This window comes from Hippichthys cyanospilos, chromosome 15 (genome assembly GCF_059441005.1).
Source record: "Hippichthys cyanospilos isolate Australia breed blue-spotted pipefish chromosome 15, RoL_Hcya_1.0, whole genome shotgun sequence".
Classification (NCBI taxonomy): Eukaryota; Metazoa; Chordata; class Actinopteri; order Syngnathiformes; family Syngnathidae; genus Hippichthys; species Hippichthys cyanospilos.
In genome coordinates, this window is record NC_142383.1 from 13,118,510 (window position 1) to 13,129,419 (window position 10,910).

Below are 10,910 nucleotides of genomic sequence, written 5' to 3' on the forward strand. Positions count from 1 at the left end.
GCGAAAAACTTTTAGGAAATATTGCAAATTTCAACAAAACGACTGAAAAACGTAATTGACAAGCATACCGTGAAATACGGTATTTTCCGCACCATAAGGCGCACTGGATTATAAGGCACACCTTCAATTAATGACATATTTTAAAAGCTTTTTCCATATATAAGGCGCACCCTCAATTAATGACTTTTTAAAATTTTTTCAATCACAATATAGTAATACTCAAAGTAATAACAAAAATAACTGTAAACTCTCAATAGCATAATAACTCAATGTCAATATGAGCAACCTTGTTCAACTGTAAACACACAAAAGAAAGCTTACGTTATCAGTTCATTCCCCATCTACGAATCCCAATCTCAATATTGATCCATATATAAGGCGCACCTGATTATAAGGCGCACCATCAGCTTTTTAAAAAAAAATAAGGCCTTTAGGTGCGCATTATAGTGCGGAAAATGCGGTACAATGTTTTTTTTTGTTTTTTTGTTTTTTTTTTTGCACAACGAAAAGTAAAGCAGAGGTCAGGAAATACTGTAAATCCTTCTATGATCATACCGCTCGCAATTTGAGCGCACATTATGTCCCCACCCCGAGGGGTCCTTTTCGATGTTTAACTTCGGATAAATGAAATGTCTCTGTAAAACCTAAATTTAATGGGTGTTGCGGGGTTGTTTCAGTACAGGCCCTTAATGGCGCCACGCGTGGTGTTTGGCTCATTTTAAAACGGAAGGTTGTAAAATAAAATATGGGCCCTTAAGGCTGAACACCCGAAATAGATGCCCTTGTTGTCCTCCCAGTTGGTGTCTGGTGGTGAATGAGAGCCATTCGTTGCATTATCAGTGTTCCAATTTATGTGCATGTAAAAAGCGACAACAACATTGATTTGCAAGATTACAGGATGAAAACACAATTGGCCTGGTTAATGCATCATGTTACACGGATCATCCATGCGGAAAGAACGAGGAGACAGCGAGAGCTTGTGCCAGCCTAAAAATCATCTAAACAAAAACGGCAAACCGCACGCACATAAAAGTAAGGTGTTTTTTTTTTTTTTTTTATCAGTAGAGAAGTTGGCTCTACGGGCACAACTAAACGCGTTGTTTTGATAGCATTTTGCTAGCTACCACTTAAATGGGAATTCAAGACCTAAATTTTCGTAGTAATAGTCACTTGTCGGAATTCTGATTCAGATTTATTGTATTTGTGGAATATAATTTAAGGAGCAAAACTATGTGATTACATTGTTTTGATAGGATATCGTTAGCCGGCTCTTAAGCGGAAGCCAACACCCAGATTTTCTTAGTAATATATCTGCGTTCCTACTCATCTAAATTCTGAATCTGATGAGTAATATTAATCTCATTAGTAGATAGTGGTAGTAAATAGATAGTATTGCATTTGCGGAATATGAATTTTGAAGCAAAATCCAGCTATTTTGGTCAATTTTCTGCTGAAATCTCACCTCTATTAATGATGAGGAAGACGACATAAGAGATTGTTACGCAGAAATCTACTTGGGTGTGTATTAATTGTTCTTTGATGCCCAATTTTTTTTGGAGCCAAAATATTCAGTGTTTTCTCTAAACAGGTGTTTTCTCCCACGGAATCTGTGCAAATTAATTTACCAAATTTACCTGAGCATGCTGCCATTTATTTTTTCAAGTAAATTCCAGATTTGAGAGGCAGGAAAAAGATTACGGATAATCTCTGTCTGAGACGCTGAATTTGATGTTATTACTTGACAACATGATGAGCACAGGTGTTGTAATCAAGGCGAGGGTTAGCATAATCACATTTAGGCGTTCGTGCCAATAAGACTTGGCACTCAACTTATTTTCGAGGTCTGGACAAATCTGATGGAAGTCACACATTTTACATTTTCATTTCCCGCCTTCTGCTTGCTTCCTTTTCTATCATCTTGGCCTGATTTTTTTCCCCATCGCAATTCTACTTCTAAGTGCTGCTCCCTCCCCCCTTTTTTTTTTTGCTTACATAGTACAGTGAAACAAAATAGATTTACTCTTTCACATTTGTGCATCATGATGCAGTTTTCTCATTTAACCTTTACTAGCGATTGTTTTTTTTTTGTTAGTTCCATCCATACATTTTCTATAGCCGCTTATCCCCACAGGGGTCGCAGGCTCGCTGGCGCCTATCTCAGCTGGCTTCGGGGAGTAGGCGGGGGACACCCTGAACTGGTTGCCAGCCAATCGCAGGGCACACAGAGACGAACGACCAATCACGCGCCCAATCACACCTAAGGACTATTTAGTATGTCCAATTCACCTGCCATGCATGTTTTTGGGGAGTGGGAGGAAGCCGGAGTGCCCGGAGAGAACCCACGCGGGCTCGGGGAGAACATGCAAACTCCACACAGGAAGGCCTGAGCCAGGTGGATTTGACCCGGGACCTTTGCATATACTCTATTACTTGTTTATATGTCTAGGATACTTGGAAAATTAGTTAAAAAATTCCCACTTCCATAAATTGGGTTACAGGCCCTGAGATGTTTTTTGTTCCATTGGTATTTATAATATAATAATAATAACATAAACATGACAAAGAAGTGAAAATCATCACCAAACGCCTACAATACATAGTCATGTATTCAGTGTAATCTACTGTATATTAACACTCATATATTGCGCACATATAGATGTTTTTCCGCAGTCCTAGATTGATGAAAAAATTGACAAAAAATTGTAAAATGCAACCTACCTTGTTGACAGTTGGCCCAGCACCGGCTTGTTGTGTACGGAAAAGTTGATGAATGCCACTAGAATCTGTAGATAGGTGTGTAATGAACCGCTGGGATGTCATTTCATGTTATTGCTGCAATTCCTATACCCACTGCGATTTTTTTTTTTTGAAAAGCTATGGGACGCATTGTCCCAATGGGTATGAAAGGTTTAAAACGGAACACATATGGTCCAGTATGGTCAATAGTAACATAAATTGGGTCAAAAAGGTGCAGACCTACATTTTTGCGTCAAATAAATAATAATCATTATAATTGTGTCTATCCCTTCTTGGTTCAGTTTGGATCAACGGAATAACCAAAAGATGTGTGTTGAAAATGAACTGACACAACTTTTTGTGTTATTCATTCGACCCCAAATATTTTAAAAGTGCACTTTTAAAAGGATATTTTACGTCTATAACGAGTTGATTGAATGTTTTCATGATACTTTCAAAAACACGTTGCCATTTGCTGTCGACTGACACGATGAGCTAGGGGCTCAGGTAACGACCAATCGCAGTTTAGCTTGTGAATGTCATACGACCAGCAGATGAGCCACGATTGGTCGTTACTTAATCCTAACCCACTGAAGGTCGAGGTCCAAAATCACAGTCTACCACGGTTGGATCATGATTACACTAAATAATTGTCGGGAATAAAGGAACCAGTTTGACGAAAAATGTGGCAAACTCTGCCTTTTTAGTGGAGAATTTTGAAAGGCTCTTAAAATTTAGAGAAACACATTTTTTATTAGGTTATACGTTTTGCACTGTTCCCGGAGTACAAACTGGTGTAATCGAAGCAGATTTTTCAGAGACAAGGACCAACGAGCGAATAAATCGCCTTGCCCATGGCCAAGCTCCCCTTGTCTTCAAACCAAAGCAAATATGTTCCTAATTACAATGGAAGCGCTGTAAGGAACCAACGAGGAAAGATGTAGCTCCCCGCGGCCTGGGCCAATATCGGGTGCCTGACTCGGTCCAATTGAAACGATATATATGCAGCCCTTAAGAGGCAACATGTCCCCACTGAATTCAAGCAATGCGCATGTGCCTTTGGTGTAATTTAAAATCTAAAAGATTGATCCAGGTACTTTGGGAGAAAAGGCAGATTTGTTTTTCCATCTGACAGCGCACAGCCAGAACGGGTCGGGCATCAAATCTTTTGCGTTTACTGATTTTTAGATTACAGCGTCTCCCCCTCGTCGTCGACGGTTACCCATTGGAAAGAGAAGCTGTCAGGTGAAGCTCAAGCGAATCGCCCTATTTGAGTTCAAATGGGCCTATTGATTTGGCCGCTTGATATCTAATGTGGCGCAGCCTGGATTATTTTCATTTCGATTCCTGACGTTTACGTTCGAATGTTTGTCTTTTAAAGAAAGCGAATGCGGCGTCGCCATCAAACGCGCTCATCGGTTCTGCCGCGACCGTTTTGGTTTTGACTGTCTACTTTGCATAACGAGCCATTCCGCCCTTCGGCCTTGTTTTGCAATGAATGCATGGTACTGCAATTTCATTGCTATTGGCCCCTTGGTAAATTGGCCCTTTATCAAGCTCAGGCCCCATTTATCAAGCCATAGACGGGTATTGAAATAGCCCCACTGTCCACAAATCACGCCAATGGATCCGGGGTTTTATCTCCGACAAGGCCGTCATCACTCTGGAGTGGCTGCAAGGGCTTGGAAGAGGCTATTTAGGAGTCCATCCGCTGTTTTCTTGCTGACGGATGCGGCTTGCTTGACCTCCTTGTGACCACGAGACGCTGGACTAGGAGCTAAACGTGGACCATTATTTGCAAACATAGACATTTTCATTTACTTCCTGGTTCGGTCTGTGACGGGCACTGTTGAAGGGATGCAAAACTTATTTCAGTCATCGCACCAAGAACAGGAAACAGATGTGAAGATGTTATTTGAAGTCGCCAGGAATTAGAAGGGTGTGTTTTTGAAGGTATTAAAAGCATATACAAATAATGTTGTTAGTGGAAAAGTGGTTGCGGGTACCCCTGAGGGTACGGGAAGGCACAAGTGAAATTTTAAGTGGATTTCTGTAGGTATTGGCTCATAAAATGTGTTGCTTTTTAATGTTGTGACAGGAGCATTCCAGTTTTCTTTTCAAATTAAGAGCCAATGAATTAGAACTTGTAGCTACTTATTTTCATGAGCTAGTATAAATTTAATACGGATGTACATTGTCATTAGTGATGCAAATTTCCAGCAGATGATGCCAGAAAAATAAGATGATGTTACACAATTTTTTTTTCTGAAGGTGCTGAATAAAATATGCCCAGAGGTACCACTTAAAATTAGTTCAAAAGTTTATTAAATCAGACACATCTGGCACAGAAGTGTTTGAAGTTGTTTTTTGGTTTGTTCATTTGTTGTATCCAAAAATGCTTTGGTTAAGGGGTACATGGCTATGAAAATACACGCGCACACATAAAAGGCGTAATAAAACAAAACACTGCATTAAACATCAGATATTTGAACACAAATGGCAGAGCAGCACATATAGACAGATAATATGACCATAATATATTTTTAGCCTCTGTGAAATGAATACGATGATAGCTTGCTGAGGGGTTAGTTAGTTAATGCATTAACAGCATTTTTTTTCATTTACACTTGGACAGATCATTTATAAGACAATTTTTCTTCTCTATATATTTCCTCCTCTCTTTTTTAACCTTCTATAGTTGAATTCCTGCCATATCTTTGTCTCCTGCCCCACTGCCTATTCCTAAACGTTCCCATCTCCGCCATCATTCATTTTACATAGCCAATCAACGCAAATGGAGATAGACAATTATGAAGGACAAGACAAATAAGTCAGCGGTCATTGCAGCTGCGCTTCTTATCATTTCAAACATGATTCCGCCCGCGATGATTGATGCCAAGTCGTGCGGGAATAATAGCTCACGCTTGCCACCTCATCCTGCATGCAGCTGTCACAACAAACAGCTTAAATCATCATGTAAATTATCATATTAAGAATAACATAATGTTATGTCATCCTGTTATTAAGTTTTAAGATCAGAAGTTATTGTGGTTGCAGCTTTGAAAACACAAGTGCACAAGGCAATAATGCGGAATCTAGAATATATATATATATATATATATATATATATATATATATATATATATATATATATATATATATATGTATATATATATATATATGTGTGTATGTATGTATGTATATGTGTGTGTGTGTGTATGTTGAACATACTTGTAAGCTAAATGGTAAAAACATAACTTTTTTCATCATTATGCATCAGGGACTTGCATACATATTTCCTGTGGCATTATGGGGAAAATGCCAAAAGAAGAACATAATAAAATCATAAATACTCATAGACAGTGTTTACTTTCTTAAATTTTGAAAATATTGCTCTAATGTGAGCTAAATGGTAAAGATGTTTTTTTTAATCTTTACTTACACATGGGAAATATTACATGTTTTTAGCATTTAGCTTACAAGTTTGTTCAAACGTATCATTATATGACGTTTAGTGCTTGCAAATACGTTTGAACATATTTAAATGCATTCGAACGTACTTGCCAATATATTCTACCGTACGTACGAGTACATTTGAACATATTATATCATATAAAGTACTCACAAATACGTTCAAACATATTTAAATACATTTGAATGTACTTGCACATACCGTCAAATAAGTTTGCAACTATGTTGGAAAGAGTTCAACTCCGATTTTCGAGCAAAGCACCCCCATGTTCACGATGCAAATGATAAATGAAGTACCAAAGCCAGCAAGGCTTCAGAAACAGCGGTGGAGGACACGCAATGTGAAAAACGCCAGGAAATTTTCAACTATGCACAATCAGTTGCAACGGCCATTGCAATCACAGTGTGACTGCTTGCCAATCAGTCCGGAGCGTCCCCCGCCATGCACCCTGAGTCATCTAGGATAGGCCATGTCCGCGCAACCCTGAAAGGACAAGCTGTACAAAAAACGGGTGGACGCAATTGCATCTGTAATAAGAATGAGTTGTCGACTTTGATGAAAGGAAATATGGCGGCCGTGATGCATATTTGGATGACAAGATATAAATAAGAGTGGTGGGATGAGACACAAATTTCACCAGATGAGATTGAGTCAAAAAGAACCAAAATTGTGATATACTCTAAATACATTGCGCCCCCGTGTTACGAGATTAATCCGTTCCGCTGTTGGGCTCGACGAATTCGCCATATAGCAGGCAATCCAAACCTATGTTAAATAGATTTAGAAGCCCAGGTAATAACATCAAAATCGTACATACATATTAAAAATCGGCACCAAAATAGTATAGTAAGTGCTGCGTATATATAATATACAATCAGAAAACGAAAATAAAAAAAATATAGAAAGGATTTATTTACCTAAGCGGCGCATGTTATGCCCATATTCCCTCGTAAGGGTGGCCTAGGCTAGGCAAGCTTCGGATTTCTTGATTATCTCCATGAGATGAGACAAAAATTTCACCAGATGAGATTGAGTCAAAAAGAACAAGACGTGGACGCCAAAATTGTGATAAACTCTAAATACAGTGCACCTCCGTGTTACGAGATTAATCCGTTCTGCCGTTGGTCTCGACGAATTCGCCGTATGGCGGGCAATCCAAACCTATGTTAAATAGATTTAGAACCCCAGGTAATAACACCAAAATTGTACATATATATTAAATATTGGAACCAAGTAAGTCCTGCGTATATATAATATACAATCAGAAAACATAAATAAAAAATATAGAAAGGATTTATTTACCTTTGCGCGGCGCTTGTTATGCCGGGTAGCATAGGTTAGGCTAGCTATCTCCAGCTTCCTAATAAACAAACAAACATATGTATTGTTTTCATGTAACTAGAGCACCATAGTTATCAAATTAAGAACTACATCTGGAAAAAAAACCAAAAAACGGACAAATCAACCGCAATTTCCAACGAAATACTTATCGATTATTTTCAGAGGGGCTGGCGGGTTTCCGCCCTCCGACTTAATGCATTTCTTTCGTACATCGGGCACATGTGAAGTAGACCGCATAATCCTACTTCTTGCCCTTGGAGCAGAGTGAGAAAATGGAACGGCATGAAATGCTAATCAAATTTAAGAAAAAGCAATTGTGAATTCTGAAAGCCTTATCCCGGCCCATCCCCTCGACTCAAGAACGCGTGAGGTGTTATCAGTCCCACAGGGGAACCAAGGGACCCTTGGCCCCCACAGTGTTGGCTAAGGGAAAGACAGAAGTCTTCCGGGGCGGAAGAACACCCACACACAATGGACGCCGGCGGAAAGTAAAACAGGTCAAGACTCCAGTGGTCTGATAAGGCAGAGGACTCATGAATTAAAGAGTGGTGGAGGAAATATGACATTTTGCTTTTCCATTTTGTCTATCGGGACTACTCGCGCGGCGGTGAGATCTCCAAGAGCGAGCTGCGCCGATAATAAACTGCCAGACACGAGATTCATTCAAGTAATTTCTCTCCACTTGCACAGGCAGATTGGCACTGTAAAATTCTAAACAGACTTTCCCGCCTTTTGGGAAATATAACCAACAAGAGAATTACTTTATCGGAACGGATCGTTTGTATCTAAATACCTATTCCGTTCAAAGAGTATTCACTTTGACGCCAGTCACTCCAGACTGAATAAATATTGCCTTTAGAATAATCTAGCGTGCCAGATGGATTGCTGGAAAAAATGTTTTGTTTCACGTATCTATTGGGAGAAAAGCTGCCGGAAAATGTTGAAAAAGGGCTAAGGCCTCGGAGACTTTCCAGGTGATCGGTTGATTGTCTTTTGTTCCGATAAAACTGCTCACGTACTTCCCTTCCTACCTTTCTGGCATTGATTACGAGACTTTGTGAACGGAATTTAAAAGTCACAGCTTTATAGGATTGATGGTAGGGCAATGAATCCAAATAGTTGATTTCCAAAGCAGTTATTTTGAAAATAACAATAATCATGAAATTATGGTGTTTAACAAGATGTGTTTACTAACTACTTAACACATTCGATGCCACAGACGTATTTTTACGTTGTTCAAGAACCAATCCCATATATATATATATATATATATATATATATATATATATATATATATATATATATATATATATATATATATATTTTAAAAAATGGCTAATTATAAAGAAATCAGTTACTTCAGGTAATTAACTACTCAAGTAATTGATTGTTTTCCGTAATTTAGTACTCAAGTACTTTAGAAGTACTTAATTACATTCAGCCATCAATTACTTGAGTACTTAACCGCCTGAAGCCATCAATTACTTCATTTATTGAGCACCAGCCATTTTAGGTCCTTCTGTAATACCGAAAAATAGGGAAAAAAAATCATAACAAAATGATCAAACAGTAAAAATAAAATTTTGAAAAAGCAATCGCACATTGCCTATACAACATAGTTACATAGTAAAAAACAGCTATGTCTTGGCAAATTAGGATTTTTTTTTTCATTCTTCTAACACTGTGTACCATCAAAAAAATTCTGTAATAATATTTTGAATAGCATTGCGGGGCAATATCATAATGTTCCCTAAAAGACAAAAAAATAGCTATGTCTTGGCAAATTAGGATTTTTTTTTCATTCTTCTAACACTGTGTACCATCAAAATAAATTTGTAATAATTTTTTGAATAACATTGCAGGGCAATATCACAATGTTCCTTTAAAAAAAAAAAAAAAAGCTATGTCTTGGCAAATTAGGAATTTTTTTTTCATTCTTCTAACACTGTGTACCATCAAAATAAATTTGTAATACTTTTTTGAATAACATTGCGGGGCAATATCATAATGTTCCCTAAAAGACAAAAAAATAGCTATGTCTTGGCAAATTAGGAATTTTTTTTCATTCTTCTAACACTGTGTACCATCAAAACAAATTCTGTGATAATTTTTTGAATAGCATTGCGGGGCAATATCACAATGTTCCTTAAAACAAAAAATGTAACAGCTATGTCTTGGCAAATTAGGAATTTTTTTTTCATTCTTCTAACACTGTGTACCATCAAAACAAATTCTGTAATAATTTTTTGAATAGCAATATCACAATATGACCGTGATATCATCAATGTATATAATGTAATATAATATCAATGTATTTTTTTGTAAATGCCGCGGACCGCCAAAACTCGGGTGGCGGGCAGCAAATGCCCCCCTGGCCGTTTGGACACCTCTTATCTAAACTATTAACATTCAATAAATAAATACCTTTCTAACACTTAGTTGGGAGCAAATGAGTTTCGAACGCCCAATGATCTCTTCGTCATAAAACAATTCCAACGATTCTTGTCGCGTCATGAATACGCGTAGGCTCAGTTTCGACCGATCGCGCACTCAATTAGACAAGATAATGGAAGCCTTCATCATTCATTAGTAATATCTGTTGCCTCCATAGTTGAAATGTCTACAAAGGAGCCCTTCTCCAAGCTGTAACCATTGTGCCCGGCATAAAAAAGCAAACTCTTTTCTTCTGTTTCAGTGTAAATGAGGATCCTTTGCTCCTTCCAAAGTGATGTAGGTGATTAATGGTTTAAGTGTTAATGTCAGGGGAGGGCTGGGATGCAATAGGCCTGCTTGTTCTAATGATGGTTATAACTGAGAGCTGCACTGGGCCGGGGTGCCAGGCCCAGGTGATTAATGGGTCTTTTTTCCTTCCTCTGTCACACCATTGCGAGCTACTAGTGGAACGGATGGCGCCGAAGCAGAGTTTGGTCATTCTTTTGCAAGGCTGCGTAAAATATATATGCGCACCCGATGTATGGATATTGCACTTTTTCATTCCGGCAAAGCCAAGGATCCTGCATATTTATTAGAGTAAAAGGGCAAGTGGTTTTGTTCCAAGCTAACCTTTAACTATGTGTCAATGATGCCACTGGGGTATAGGCTGGCAACGTAATGAATGGTGCACACCGAGTGGGAAAAGTGCTCCCCAAACTCAAACTTCTAAGAGCGTCTTCTCCGCGGGGTTACCTCAAAGCGCCATCCCCGAACCCGATTTCATCCGAAGCCGCGTACATGAAAGAGCCATTTCTCACTTTGAAAAAGCTTGTAATTGTCCTCCGTGCTGTGTTTTTGGAAGGCAAACAAAATGTAGGGGGGAGCCCGCGGGGATATAAGGTGGGCAAATAGCCTGTCTAATGCAGTT